Below are 13,665 nucleotides of genomic sequence, written 5' to 3' on the forward strand. Positions count from 1 at the left end.
TTCAAGAGGAAAGAAGGTGTCTCTCCTAATGATGAGACAAGATATAAAGCAAGGTTAGTTGCTAAAGGTTACAGTCAGATTCCAGGTATTGACTATAACAAAGTCTTTTCTCCTGTTGTGAAGCATAGCTCTATTCGCACTTTACTCAGTATTGTTGCCATGCACGATCTTGAGCTTGAACAATTGGATGTTAAAACTGCATTTTTACATGAAGAATTAGAAGAGGATATTTATATGGAACAACCTGAAGGTTTTGTTATTCCTGGAAAAGAAAAGCTTGTCTATAAGTTAAAGAAATCTCTTTATGGATTGAAGCAATCCCCAAGACAGTGGTACAAGAGATTTGACACCTTTATGCTCTCTCAAGGTTTCAAAAGGTCTAATTATGATAGTTGTGTTTATTTGAAAACTGTCAAAGGTTCAACTATTTATTTGCTCCTTTATGTTGATGATATGCTTATTGCTGCAAAGAGTATGTCACAGATTAATGAACTAAAGAAGCAATTGAGTAATGAATTTGAGATGAAGGATTTGGGTGCAGCAAAGAAAATACTTGGCATGGAAATATCCAGAGATAGATCGTCTGGAAAAGTGTATCCAAGTCAGAAGGGATATATTGATAAAGTTCTTGATATCCAGATATAGGTCGGTTGCTGCTAATTGATTTGAAAATCGTTGGCATAGTCAAAATCGTAAATTAAATCAGAATTGGATACCTCAATTGAATGAAAGAGTTACAAAATTTGGGTACATAGTGCATTAAAAGAATTAAATGGGAGAGCTTGAGAAATTGTTGACCCGGTAAAAATCGGATGTTCCAATTCTAAGTTCAATATCACAATTAATTATGATACCTTAAAAATTAGAAAGTATAATGTATAGTATAAAAGAATTGAATGATGGAGTTTTGAGAAATTGTTGACTCGGTCAAAATTTGGTGACCCAATTTTTATTGAAGACCTCAATTGAATATGTGCTCCTTAAAATGAGGGTGCTTAGTGTTATAGAGGATACGGACCATTCATTTTAATGGTAATGGCTGAGATGTAAAACAAATAATGGATACACAAAACTATTGCCACTTCACACATTATATGCACAAGTTCGACTCTAAAGAAGCTTAAAAGAAGTCTTTATATGTCCAGCGACAAGCGCTATTAGTAATCTACAAGCTTGCTATATGTAGACACCAGTACAGGACCACCTTACAAATCACGTGCACTGTAGGCTATTATGGACATTCTGCTGGCACTCCTCTAGTACGACGCTGCTGGTCAGGTTACTAGCGGCAGCGTGCGTGCGACCCCTTGTTACCAGCAGCGTGGCGCCCTGATAGCTGCAACGTGCGTGCGACCCCCTTTCCTTTAGTACGACCCCCCTGTAACCAGCAGCATGTGACCCACATGCCACCAATATCTACTGCAACAACGGCATGTGCGGCAAATGCCACTAATAACAACTTTGGCAGCGGCGTACCATACACACGCTACTAATAGGAAGCACACGAGTGATGCGAGATACACATGCGTGCTACCAATTTTAGAACGAGCTAGTGGCACTCCGCCAAGTGAACACGCTACCGGTAATAAATGCCCGCATATTTGATGCATCTGACTGGCTAGAGATTCGGCTGTGCTTGGAAAGATTCTCAAATCTCAACTGGCGATTCCTAGTCCATCTGACGGCTCATTAACATTGTCGATTGTAAGCCAGCGTTTGGAGGGAAGGTACCAAGAGAATCGAAAAACACAAGTTTGTGTACTCGTTGCTCAACGTACTTGTGTGTTTGCACTAATCATGTCATTTTTTTGTGAATAAGCACTAATCATGTCATTATGCATCTGCATGTTTAGTTTTGAATGTTGCGTGGCTAGAGAAAAACATGTAGCGTAAGTGTTTCACCGGGAGCAAAATGCAAAGGCATTTTTCTGCTTGGTGAAGTGTGTACGTGTGTCCATCGCAAAAAAGTGTGTATGTGTGTTTGTTCCTCTGGTGTGTGTGCGTCCATGTATTCTTGAGAGAAGAGGGAGTTGTGAGAGGCAACGAGAGATAGAAGAAGGGTGCTGCTAGAGGGAGCGCCAACATTGTGATGGGACACATATGTATAGTACATGGTATATTCCACTGACATCATCTCTAATCGGCTGCTACGCGTGTACAATCCTGCGGCCAATAGTTACAACACTGGGTTGAAATTGAGCGGTTGCTTGTACATGTTCAATAGTTGTTGCAGTAGTAATAGTCATGTCACACAGACGACCGGCAACACTGCATCAATATTGTCCTGCCCAAAGCGTGTCCGCCTGGCTGGTGGTGCGGAACACTCCGATTTGCTTGGCTCGTGCGCCAAACTCTGCCCCCAGCCGGCCACTGGCCGCAGCCATGGTGACCATGCAACCTGATTAGTCCCCGTGAAAGTTCGAGGAACATGGGAGTTGGGAGTGGGCGTAACTACATTATTTGGTGAAAGGCCATTGGTCAATAATGCAATTACTCTAATGTACGGTAGATCTTGAAGAGGTGCCTCTCAAGCATACCGAAAAGGGTAAATTTGTATACCAAAAAAGGGTACCTCTCAAGCATGAAACCTACAACTGCAAGAACTTCAGATGCAACAAACTATTAGTACATCATATCCTCGCATACCCTATATTTTAGTGATATATAAAACATCTTATATTTATTTACGGAGGAAGTATCATATAATATTCATGTAGGATCATGATAGCTAGGCATGATGCAAATATGATTGATTGATTGTGTGTGTGTGCGTGTGCGTGTGCGTGTGTGACATTCATTGTTGTAGGGCTTCTATACCCGAGTGATATCATTGGACTGATTGCATACATGTCCAAGGTAGCTAGCCACATATTGGCAAGCAGGCTTCTCCCTTTGTGGCTATTTCCAGACGCATAAGGGGTTGAGACAAGGTGATTCGATGTTTCCTCTCTTGTTCAATATAGTGGCGGATATAGGCCAGGCCAAGGAAAATGGCCAAGTTGGTGGACTCATATCACATCTGGTGGATGGGGGAATTTCCATCTTACAATATGCCAACGACACTGTTCTTTTAATGGAGCATGACCTCGCTAAGGCTCGGAATATGAAACTGGTGTTGTGTCTTTTTGAACAGTTATCTAGTCTAAAAACAAAATTTCACAAGAGCGAATTGTTCTGCTATGGGAGGGCCAAAGAGGAACAAGACACATATAGACAACCATTCAAATGTTATTGGGATCTCTGCCCTTTAGTTATCTGGGTATCCTGATTCATCATCGTAAACTTACTAACAAAGAGTGGAAGTTAATCGAGGATCGATTTCAAAAGCAACTAAGCCGCTGGAAGGGCAAGCTAATGTCTTATGGAGGTCGGTTGGTACTCATTAATATTGTATTAACGAGTATGATGATGTTCCTATTATCTTTCTTTAAAAAGTACCTAAAGGGGTATGGAAGAGACTTGATTTTTATTGATCTCGATTTTTTTGACAGTCGGATGATAGTAAGACAAAATTTCGCCTGGCAAGATGGGATATCATTTGTCGACCTAAAGACCAAGGGGGTCTCGGTATTGAAAACCTGGAGATTAAAAATAAATGCCTAATGAGTAAATGGCTATTAGGTTATTAGTAGAGGCTGATGGTATGTGGGCACAGATATTACGAAACAAATATTTACAATCAAAAACTTTGGCGTAAGTTACCGCAAGACCTAACGATTCTCCGTTCTGGAAGTGAACTTATGAGAACGAAAGATATATTCTTTCGTAGAGTCAAATTCTTGATTGGCAATGGGATGACAACAAGATTTTGGGAGGATACGTTGTTAGGGGAGACGCCTCTAGCCATACAGTACCCCACCTTATACAATATTGTACAACGTAAGGAGGATTACATATCTAATGTACTACAGGAGGTGTCGTTAAATATATAGTTTAGGAGATCCTAGTTGGGGAACGCTCGAACTCTTGGCTACACTTGGTGCGGAGGTTGATAGAGATTCAACTATCCGGCCAACTGAAAATTAACCAGAAATGGTGTCTTCACGGTCAAATCTATGTACATGGATCTAATTAATTCTGGCCCAATCCCAAGATCGTTACATATCTGGAAAATTAAGGTTCCCTTGCGTATCAAAATTTTATGTGGTTTGTCCACAAACAAGTGATCCTCACTAATGACAATTTAATAAAGTGACATTGGTTAGGAAGTGCACGATGTTGTTTTTGTGATCGTGACGAAACAATGCAACACCCAATCATAGATTGCCCTCTTGCGAAATTACTTTGGCGAATGGTTCATATAGCCTTTAACATTATTCCTCCAGTTAGCATTGAAGCGTTATTTGGAACGTGGCTAGCTGGAGTAGATCCTATTACGGCGTCTCGTATTCGGATTGGAATATATGTGCTTATTTGGGCTATATGAAATTGCAGAAATGATTAGATTTTTAACAGACACAACATACTTTAACTTTCTTGCAGGTCATCTTCAGAGCTACAACATCGATTCGTACGTGGTCCTTACTCACTCATACGGACTCCAGGGAGCCTCTGGTTACTGCGTGCAACCCGTGAAAGATGGTAGCACAAGCTATATTCACTACAGGAAACATGTAATTTGCCGTCAGTGAATCACAGACGGCAAATACCTAAATCCAGACGGCAAAGAGTTTGCCGTCAGGAAGTAGACGACAAACTCAGATGGCAAAGATAAGTCGACAAAGAATACTTTGCCGTCAGCTTTTCATCAGGAAGACGGCAAAGACTTTGCGGTCAGCCAACTCTGTCTTTGCCGTCAAGCCCCGTAATAGCAGACAACAAAGAAAACCATATTTGCCGTCAGCCTCATACATCCCAGACTGCAAAGAATTTTTTATTATTTAAAAAGAATGAACCAACAGTGCATGTGCAAAGGCCGTACATGGTCGAAGGCGTAGGCAAAACCTTTCATAGCAGTTTCTCAACAACCAGTATAAGAATCGATGTTGAACGAACGGATTTTACATGATAGAACTAGTCTATTTACAGTATATATCCATCATCACTCACTGATCCACGAAAAAACAAACTCTATTTCAACTTCTAAAAAAGACTACTCTATTTGACAACTAGGCAACTGGCCCTTGCAGCGCATGCGCCACCGGTGAGGTCGACATCCACGCCCCCAGTGCACAAGGGGCCGGGGAGGTGGATGGCTTCGTTCCCCTGCCATGGCCACAGCTCGTCCACGATGGAGGCCGTCGAGTGTGAGCGCAGTGAAGGGGAGGTTCCGCGGCAGGATGGAGGAAGAGGATCCCGCGGCCGCCCGGCCCTGCTCGCCGTGCCGGCACCCAGCCGCGTTCGCCCGTGCCCGCCGCTGGCCTCGCCTGCGTCGCCGCCTAGCTGCGCTCCGCCGCGGCTGCCGCTGGCCTCGCCTGCGTCGCCTCCTAGCCGCGCTCCGCCGCGGCCTCCGCTGGCCTCGCTGCCCAGCCGCGCTCCACCGCGGCCGCCGCTGGCCTCGCCTGTGTCCAGGGCCGGCCCTGTGTTTCGGGAGGTTCTAGACGAACTCGATGTCATGTGTCCCTATGTCCTAAAATCATATATATGTATGCGCGTGCGTGGTACATAAACTTAAACATAATAATTGTTCGACAATGCCATATTACGACAAAAATACTAAAAAATAGAAAATTAAAAGTAACATGATATGATATATGTTTAGGGGGGCTGTACTGAAGCGGAAGTGTTACCTCAAATAAGAACCAAATTCAACTGACTCCATCGACAACAATAATACTTAAGCACCCTTCAGTTGTTGAATCTTCAGATCCCTTTCTATCTTTTTTCTCCTTGTTTGAGCAACTGACAAATGCTTCTTAGGCAACATGGTGGGCTAATGTCCAATATTATGAAGAAAAAATTATTCAAGGAATTAGAAATTTATACATCGGATGATTTGAACGATTGGAACCCTAGACATGTGCATAGAATGACAAAAAAAAGAATGGTTGAATACATACTATGAAAGGTTGAATTCAAAAACTATACATTAAAATTTGGAACTTCGTGAACACTGAAATTAGAGGATGGATCATGGATGAATAGTTGAATACGTTCTAAAAAATAAAAGAAATTACTGAAATTGTGGTTTGCAGGGATGGATTAGGAACATGGTACAGAGAGTTATGCATGGATACGTATACGTATTGCTGTGGGCTGCGCTCACTGCTAACATACATACGTATACGTACTACTGCGGGTTGCGGCTGCTGGATTGCCGCACAGCGGTGACCGAGGCGACCACAGGGATGAGAGGACGAACAGACGAGCGAGGCGTCCGCGAGATCTTCGATTGATTTGTTTCACAATCGAAACGAGCGGCCCTGCCGTGCGGTGATAAAGCTATGGACCTAGGGTAGAGTTATGGACCTGTCCTAGCTGCCCTATCCAAGGACATCTCTAGAAGAAATCGCCTTTCAATCGACTTGAAGGTGCCCCACTCGACAGACTCGAAGACACTCGACCAAGAAGCAATCACTCGACGGTCAGGAGACCTAAAGGCACCCCGCACGCTAACGGTCGGTCATTAAGTAGTTTTATGGTCATCATAGCACTTTGTTACTAGCGTTACCAGTAACGCCCTGCCTTAATGTACATTGAACCCTTCGTAACGTGGGCTGGCCGAGGTCCTGGCGCACTCTATATAAGCCACCCCCTCCTCCGAGACAAGGGTTCGCACCTCTGTAACTCATACTCATATAATCCAGTCGACCGCCCCCGGGCTCCGAGACGTAAGGTTTTTTACTTCTTTCGAGAAGGGCCTGAACTCGTAAACCTTGCATCCTTACAACTTCTCCATAGCTAAGACCTCACCTCTCCATACTTACCCCCCTACACTACTGTCAGACTTAGAACCACGACAGTTGGCGCTCACCGTGGGGCAGGTGTTTTAGCGTTTTGTTGGAGGAGTTGCGATCTTTTCCGACCCGAATCATCATGGTTTTCGACGGAGTTTTGGTGGAGGGCCGCGAGATCCGTCTCGGCGCACTCACGTTCATCGCCGACGACTCTGCCTGGCTTCAGGAGGCTCCGCTCGACGTGGACGCACTCCCTGTCCGCGGGGCAATGCACTTTCGCGCGTGCGTCCGCGGCGTTCTCCTGCGGCAACCGTCGACCCCCTACCGGTCGGCTCCTGTGTTGTCCTCCCTTCCCGTTTCCCGCCGGTGCAAGCGCTCCGGTCGGTCGAGACTTCAGCGGTGGGTGAGACACGCGGTGGCCCGTCAGTCGGCTATCCCTCAAGTCGCGGCGATCAAGCCCGACGAATCCCTCTACGGCCTGTTCGACCTGTCGACTGGCTCTGAAGAGACTGCATCCGAGTGCGACAGCAGCGATCCGGCGGCAGAGGTTCTGATGGTCGACGGACCGCCCAGTCCCCCCGGTTTTACCCGCACTGACGGAGGCGCAGGAGGAGGCGACCCGTCGCGTCCCCATGAGGAGTATCTTCCCGGGCCTCTCACGTCGCTGCAGAGAGAAGAACTTCGCCGGCGGAACATGGATGCGCTGCACACTCCTATCGTTGGAGAAACCCCCGAGGCTCGCGCCTTGGAGGACGCGCGCCTGGCAAACTTGGCTAAGCGCACTCGACTAGAGAACCTCCAGCGAGCACTCGATGAGCGTGCGCGACAATGGGTTCCCGAATCCAGTCAACGTCAGCTCTTCCCGCCCCTGCAGGTATATCGGACTCTGATTCAGAATTTAGCAACTGCGGCCTGTATAGCAGAGTCGATTCAGCCTTCCCAGTCGGAGGCTGGCAGGGGCTTGCTACAGATCAGAGCGCTACTCCGGGCAGCAGGAGATCAGAATTCCACTGTTTCTCAGTCGCGGAACAGAATTCACAGCAGATCCGTTGCCGCGGACATAGTCCAGTCGGCTCACAGCCCGAGATCGCCCCCGAGGCGTGAAGAACGTGGAGACCGGCGCAACCAGTATGGAAACCACGAGCAGTATGATCACCGAGTCGATCGTGACGGTCGACGTCGAGGGCCCACGCCTCCCCCGAGGAGCGGGTCGTACGTGCCTCGCCTACAGGATGACAGGCGCCCTCATAGTGGTGGGCAAAGGATTCCTGTCGACCCCAGAGGGCCAGGCTTTGACGCGAGATCTATCCTCGTCTAGGGCCTGGTCGGCAGGAATAGAGCTCACCGAGAAGGCCACGACCGAGATGCGCCTGCCAGCAGCAGAGTACATGTTTCGGGGCCAGAGTGCTTTAGTAGAGACATCAGGGCTGCTGTGATTCCTCCCAATTTCAGGTTGGCGACTGGAGTCAGTAAGTTCACTGGCGAGTCCAAGCCTGATACTTGGCTTGAGGACTACCGAGTTGCCGTCCAGATTGGCGGCGGCAATGATGAAGTGGCCATGAAGCACCTGCCTCTCATGTTGGAGGGCTCGGCCAGAGCGTGGCTAAACCAGTTAGCGCCTAGCAGTATTTACACTTGGGAAGATCTTTCCCGAGTGTTCGTCACCATATTTGAGGGCACATGCAAGCGACCCGCAGGACTGACGGAACTGCGGTCTTGTGTGCAGAAGCCGAATGAAACTTTGAGGGATTACATCCAGAGATGGATCACATTACATCACTCGGTGGAAAATGTGCCTGACCCCAAGCAGTTTGTGCCTTCAAGGAAGGCGTCAAGTACAGAGAGCTAAATTTGAAATTCGGTCGAACCGGAGATATGTCCCTAAATCGGATGATGGAGATTGCCACCAAGTACGCTAATGGTGAAGATGAGGATCGACTCAAAAGTGGCAAGCTCAAGGTAGTCGCCCAAGAAACTGGAGGCAATTCCAATCGGAAGCAGAAGCGGAAGGCCGAGCCAGCGGCTCTTGGGGAAGCTTTAGCTTTGGCCCAAGAAAAGTCTAAAGGGAAACCTAAAGGGCCTTGGAACCCCAAAAAGGTTAAAGACCAGGAGGGAAATGATGTGTTGGACTTACCGTGTCTCGTCCACACGAAGAAAGATGAAGAGGGTAATTTTATTTACCCAAAACATACCACTCGGCAGTGTCGACTTTTGATCCAGCAGTTCCAGGGCAAGCAACCCAAGGGTAAGGAAAAGGAGTCAAACAAGGTCGAGGACAAAGAGGACAGTGATGACGGATACCCTCAAGTCAATTCCACCCTGATGATTTTTGCTGATGTCGAGAGCAAAAGTCGACTGAAAGTTATTAACTGAGAGGTGAATATGGTCGCTCCGGCGACACCTAGTTACCTAAACTGGTCTCAGACTGCCATAACATTCGACCAGTCCGACTACCCAACGCACATCGCCACCCGTGGGAGGCAAGCTTTGGTGGTTGACCCAGTTGTTGAAGGCACTCGACTGACCAAAGTCCTGATGGATGGTGGCAGTGGTTTGAACATATTATACGCTGAGACGTTGAAGGGGATGGGCATTCCGATGTCCAGACTCAGTGCCAGCAACATGAGTTTCCATGGAGTCATTCCTGGGAAGAAGGCTGATTCACTCGGCCAGATTGCTCTTGATGTGGTTTTCGGTGATTCCAAGAATTACCGCAAAGAAAAGTTGACATTTGAGGTTGTAGACTTCCAGAGTGCCTATCACGCTATTTTGGGTAGGCCGGCTTATGCACGCTTCATGGCCCGACCATGTTACGTGTATCTCAAATTGAAGATGCCTGACCCCAAAGGTGTGATCACCATTACGGGCAATCGGAAGAAAGCGGAAGAATGTTTTCAGAAGGGTTCGAAGATCGCCGACGCACAGATGGCAGTGGTGGAGTTGCATGAATACCAAAAGACTGCAGACCCGAGTGATCTGTTGCGAGACAAGAAGCCCGCTACAGAGTCAGCTTTCCAGTCGACTGGCGACACGAAGATAGCTCACATCCACCCGACCGACCCCAGCGCCGCCCCGACTCATATCTCGACAACACTCGACTCCAAATAGGAAGAAGCGCTCGTCCAGTTCCTCCGTGAGAACTGGGACATCTTCGCACGGAAGCCTTCTGACATGCCTGGTGTTCCCAGGGAGCTGGCTGAGCATCGCCTGAGAGTCGACTCAAAAGTAAAACCTGTCAAGGAACATCTTCGACGGTCCTCCGTCCAAAAGAGAAAAGATGTTGGAGAAGAGGTGGCTCGGCTCTTAGCAGCGGAGTTCATCCGAGAGATCTACCACTCCGAGTGGCTCGCCAACGTTGTCATGGTCCTCCAGAAGGACAAGTCACTTCGCATGTGCATTGACTTTAAACATATCAATCGGGCCTGCCCGAAAGATCATTTTCCTCTCCCCCGCATCGACCAGATAGTCGACTCGACTGCGGGATGTGAGCGACTGTCTTTCTTAGACGCCTATTCCGGGTACCATCAGATCCGTCTGTATGGACCTGACGAGATCAAGACAGCTTTCATCACTCCATTCGGGTGCTTCTGTTATGTTACCATGCCGTTCGGCCTCAAGAATGCCGGAGCCACATTCAAGAGGATGATTCAGAAGTGTTTACTCACTCAAATCAGTCGGAACATGGAAGCATGCGTGGATGATATTGTGGTCAAGTCACGGAAGGGTTTCGACCTGCTGACTGACCATGCTGAAACCTTTGCCAACCTTAGGAGGTATGATATCAAGCTTAATCCATCAAAGTGTACATTCGGAGTCCCTGGCGAAAAGTTACTCGGTTTTCTCATTTCCGAACGGGGAATCGACGCCAATCCAGAAAAAGTCGGCACTATACTCCGAATGAAAAGCCCTGTGCGAGTGCACGACGTCCAGAAGCTTACTGGTTGTTTGGCCGCCCTAAGTCAATTCATATCTCGTCTCGGTGAAAAGGCATTACCTCTTTATCGATTGATGAAGAAGTCTGACAAGTTCGAGTGGACTGCTGAAGCTGATGCAGCGTTTGCAGAGCTCAAAGCTCTGCTCTCCACCCAGCCGGTGCTTGCTGCCCCAATCAGCAAAGAGCCTTTGCTGCTTTACATTGCAGCCACAGGACAAGTCGTCAGTACGGTACTTACGGTCGAGCGGGAAGAAGAAGGGAAAACCTTCAAAGTTCAGCGCCCAGTATATTATATTTCTGAAGTCTTGACCCCATCGAAGCAAAGATATCCTCACTATCAGAAGCTCGTATATGGGATTTATATGAACACCAAGAAAGTTGCTCACTACTTCTCTGATCATTCCATTACAGTCGTCAGCGACGCTCCATTATCGGAGATCCTTCATAACAGGGATGCAACTGGTCGAATTGGCAAAATGGGCAATTGAACTCCTCCCCCTTGATATCTAGTTTGAGGCAAAGAAAGCTATCAAGTCCCAAGCAATCACAGATTTCGTCGCCGAGTGGATTGAACAGCAGCTGCTGACTCAGATTCACTCGGAGCATTGGACTATGTTTTTCGGCGGCTCCAAGATGCTGAGTGGTTCCGGTGCCGGAGTGGTGTTGGTCTCCCCCAGAGGAGATAAACTCAGATATGTTCTTCAAATCCATTTTGATTCCTCCAATAACGAAGCAGAATATGAAGCACTTCTATATGGGTTGCGCATGGCCATCTCACCCGGCGTCCGTCGCCTCATGGTCTATGGCGACTCAGATTTGGTGGTGAATCAGGTGATGAAGGAATGGTATGTCAGAAGTCCAGCCATGAATGGTTATTGCAATGCAGTGAGAAAGCTGGAGAAGAAATTCGAGGGGTTAGAGCTTCATCACATACCCCGACTGAAAAATCAAGTAGCTGATGATTTGGCAAAAATAGGTTCCAAAAGAGAAGCCATTCCCAGCAATGTGTTTTTGGAACACATCCACACACCATCAGTCCAAGAGGATCCCTTTACAGAAGAGGCCCCGCAACCAAAAAGCGCCACGGATCCGACTGAAGTTGAAGTTCCAGTTGTGGTCGATCTGATAATGGAAGTGCTAGTTATCACTCCCGTCTGGACAGAACCGTACATCGCATACATCCTAAGGAAAGAACTTCCAGAAGACGAGGAAGAGGCTCGATAGATCGTCCGTCGATCCAAGGCCTTTACAGTCATAAAGGGAAAGTTATATAGGGAAAGTGCGACTGGGGTCGGCCAGAAGTGTATCACACCAGAAGAAGGTTAGGTGATCCTTAACGATATCCACTCGGGGACCTGTGGTCATCATGCGTCCTCTCGGACCATTGTGGCTAAAGCATACCAAGCGGGGTTCTACTGGCCAAGGGCCAATGAGATGGCTAAAGAGATAGTCGACAAATGTGAAGGGTGTCAGTATTACTCCAATATGCCGCACAAGCCCGCGTCAGCCTTGAAAACCATTCCACCCGTCTGGCCCTTCGCTATTTGGGGGCTGGACATGGTTGGGCCACTGAGAACAGGCAGGAGCGGCTTCACTCATGTGCTGGTAGCAGTCGACAAGTTCACCAAATGGATTGAAGCCAAGCCTATCAAGAATCTCGATGCTTGCACCGCTATCAGTTTCATTAGAGAGTTGATATTCAGATATGGAGTTCCGCACAGTATCATAACGGACAATGGGTCAAACTTCGATTCCGACGAGTTCAGGGCCTTTTGCGCCTCTCAGGGCACTCAGGTTGACTATGCTTCGGTTGCTCACCCCAGTCGAATGGACAAGCAGAAAGGGTAAATGACCTAATTCTCAAAGGACTGAAGCCCCGATTGATGCGTGATCTCAAGCACGCAGCAGGTGCATGGGTCGACGAGCTCCCATCAGTCCTCTGGGGATTGAGGACAACGCGGAATCGATCGACCGGAAGAACCCCATTCTTTCTGGTCTACGGAGCCGAGGCAGTCTTACCGAGTGACCTGCTTCACAACGCTCCCAGAGTCGAGCTCTACTCAGAAGATGAAGCAGAACAAGCCTGGCAGGACGCAGTCGACCTCCTAGAAGAAGAAAGAGAAATGGCTCTGATCCGATCGACCATCTATCAGCAAGACTTGCGTCGATTCCATGCCAGAAACGTGAAGAACCGAGCCTTCCAAGAAGGAGACTTAGTCCTTCGAGTGGATCAGCAGAAACCACACAAGCTTGCTCCTACTTGGGAAGGCCCCTTCATAGTCACCAGAGTCCTCCAAAATGGAGCATACCACCTCTACAATGTCGATCGCCAGATTGATGAGCCACGAGCCTGGAATGCGGAGCTACTCCGCCCCTTTTATACTTGAATTCTCACTTGGACGAGATGTAATAAGAAAAACTCCTGTAGTTTATTTATCAAAGACAAGAGCGTTATAATTTTCCTAATGATTATTATTGTTTTTGTTTGCATAAGAAATCCCCCAGCGGGTGGCTTAGCTGCGAATCCGTTTCGCCTAAGTTTGAAAAAATCCTACCGAGTGGAGAGCAACCCTCCCACTCGGGGGCTTAGCTGCAGTCCAGTACTCGCCTAAGTTCTCCCACCGAGAGACTTAGCTGCAGTCAGGCACTCGCCTAAGTTTGAAAAATCCTACCGAGTGGAGAGCAACCCTCCCACTCGGGGGCTTAGCTGCAGTCCAGTACTCGCCTAAGTTCCCTCACTTGAGGACTTAGCTGCAGTCAGGCACTCGCCTAAGTTTGGAAAAATCCTACCGAGTGGAGAGCAACCCTCCCACTCGGGGGCTTAACTGCAGTCCAGTACTCTCCTAAGTTCCCTCACTTGATGACTTAGATGCAGTTAGGCACTCGCCTAAGTTT

This window comes from Triticum dicoccoides, chromosome 7A (assembly GCF_002162155.2).
Source record: "Triticum dicoccoides isolate Atlit2015 ecotype Zavitan chromosome 7A, WEW_v2.0, whole genome shotgun sequence".
Taxonomy (NCBI): domain Eukaryota; kingdom Viridiplantae; phylum Streptophyta; class Magnoliopsida; order Poales; family Poaceae; genus Triticum; species Triticum dicoccoides.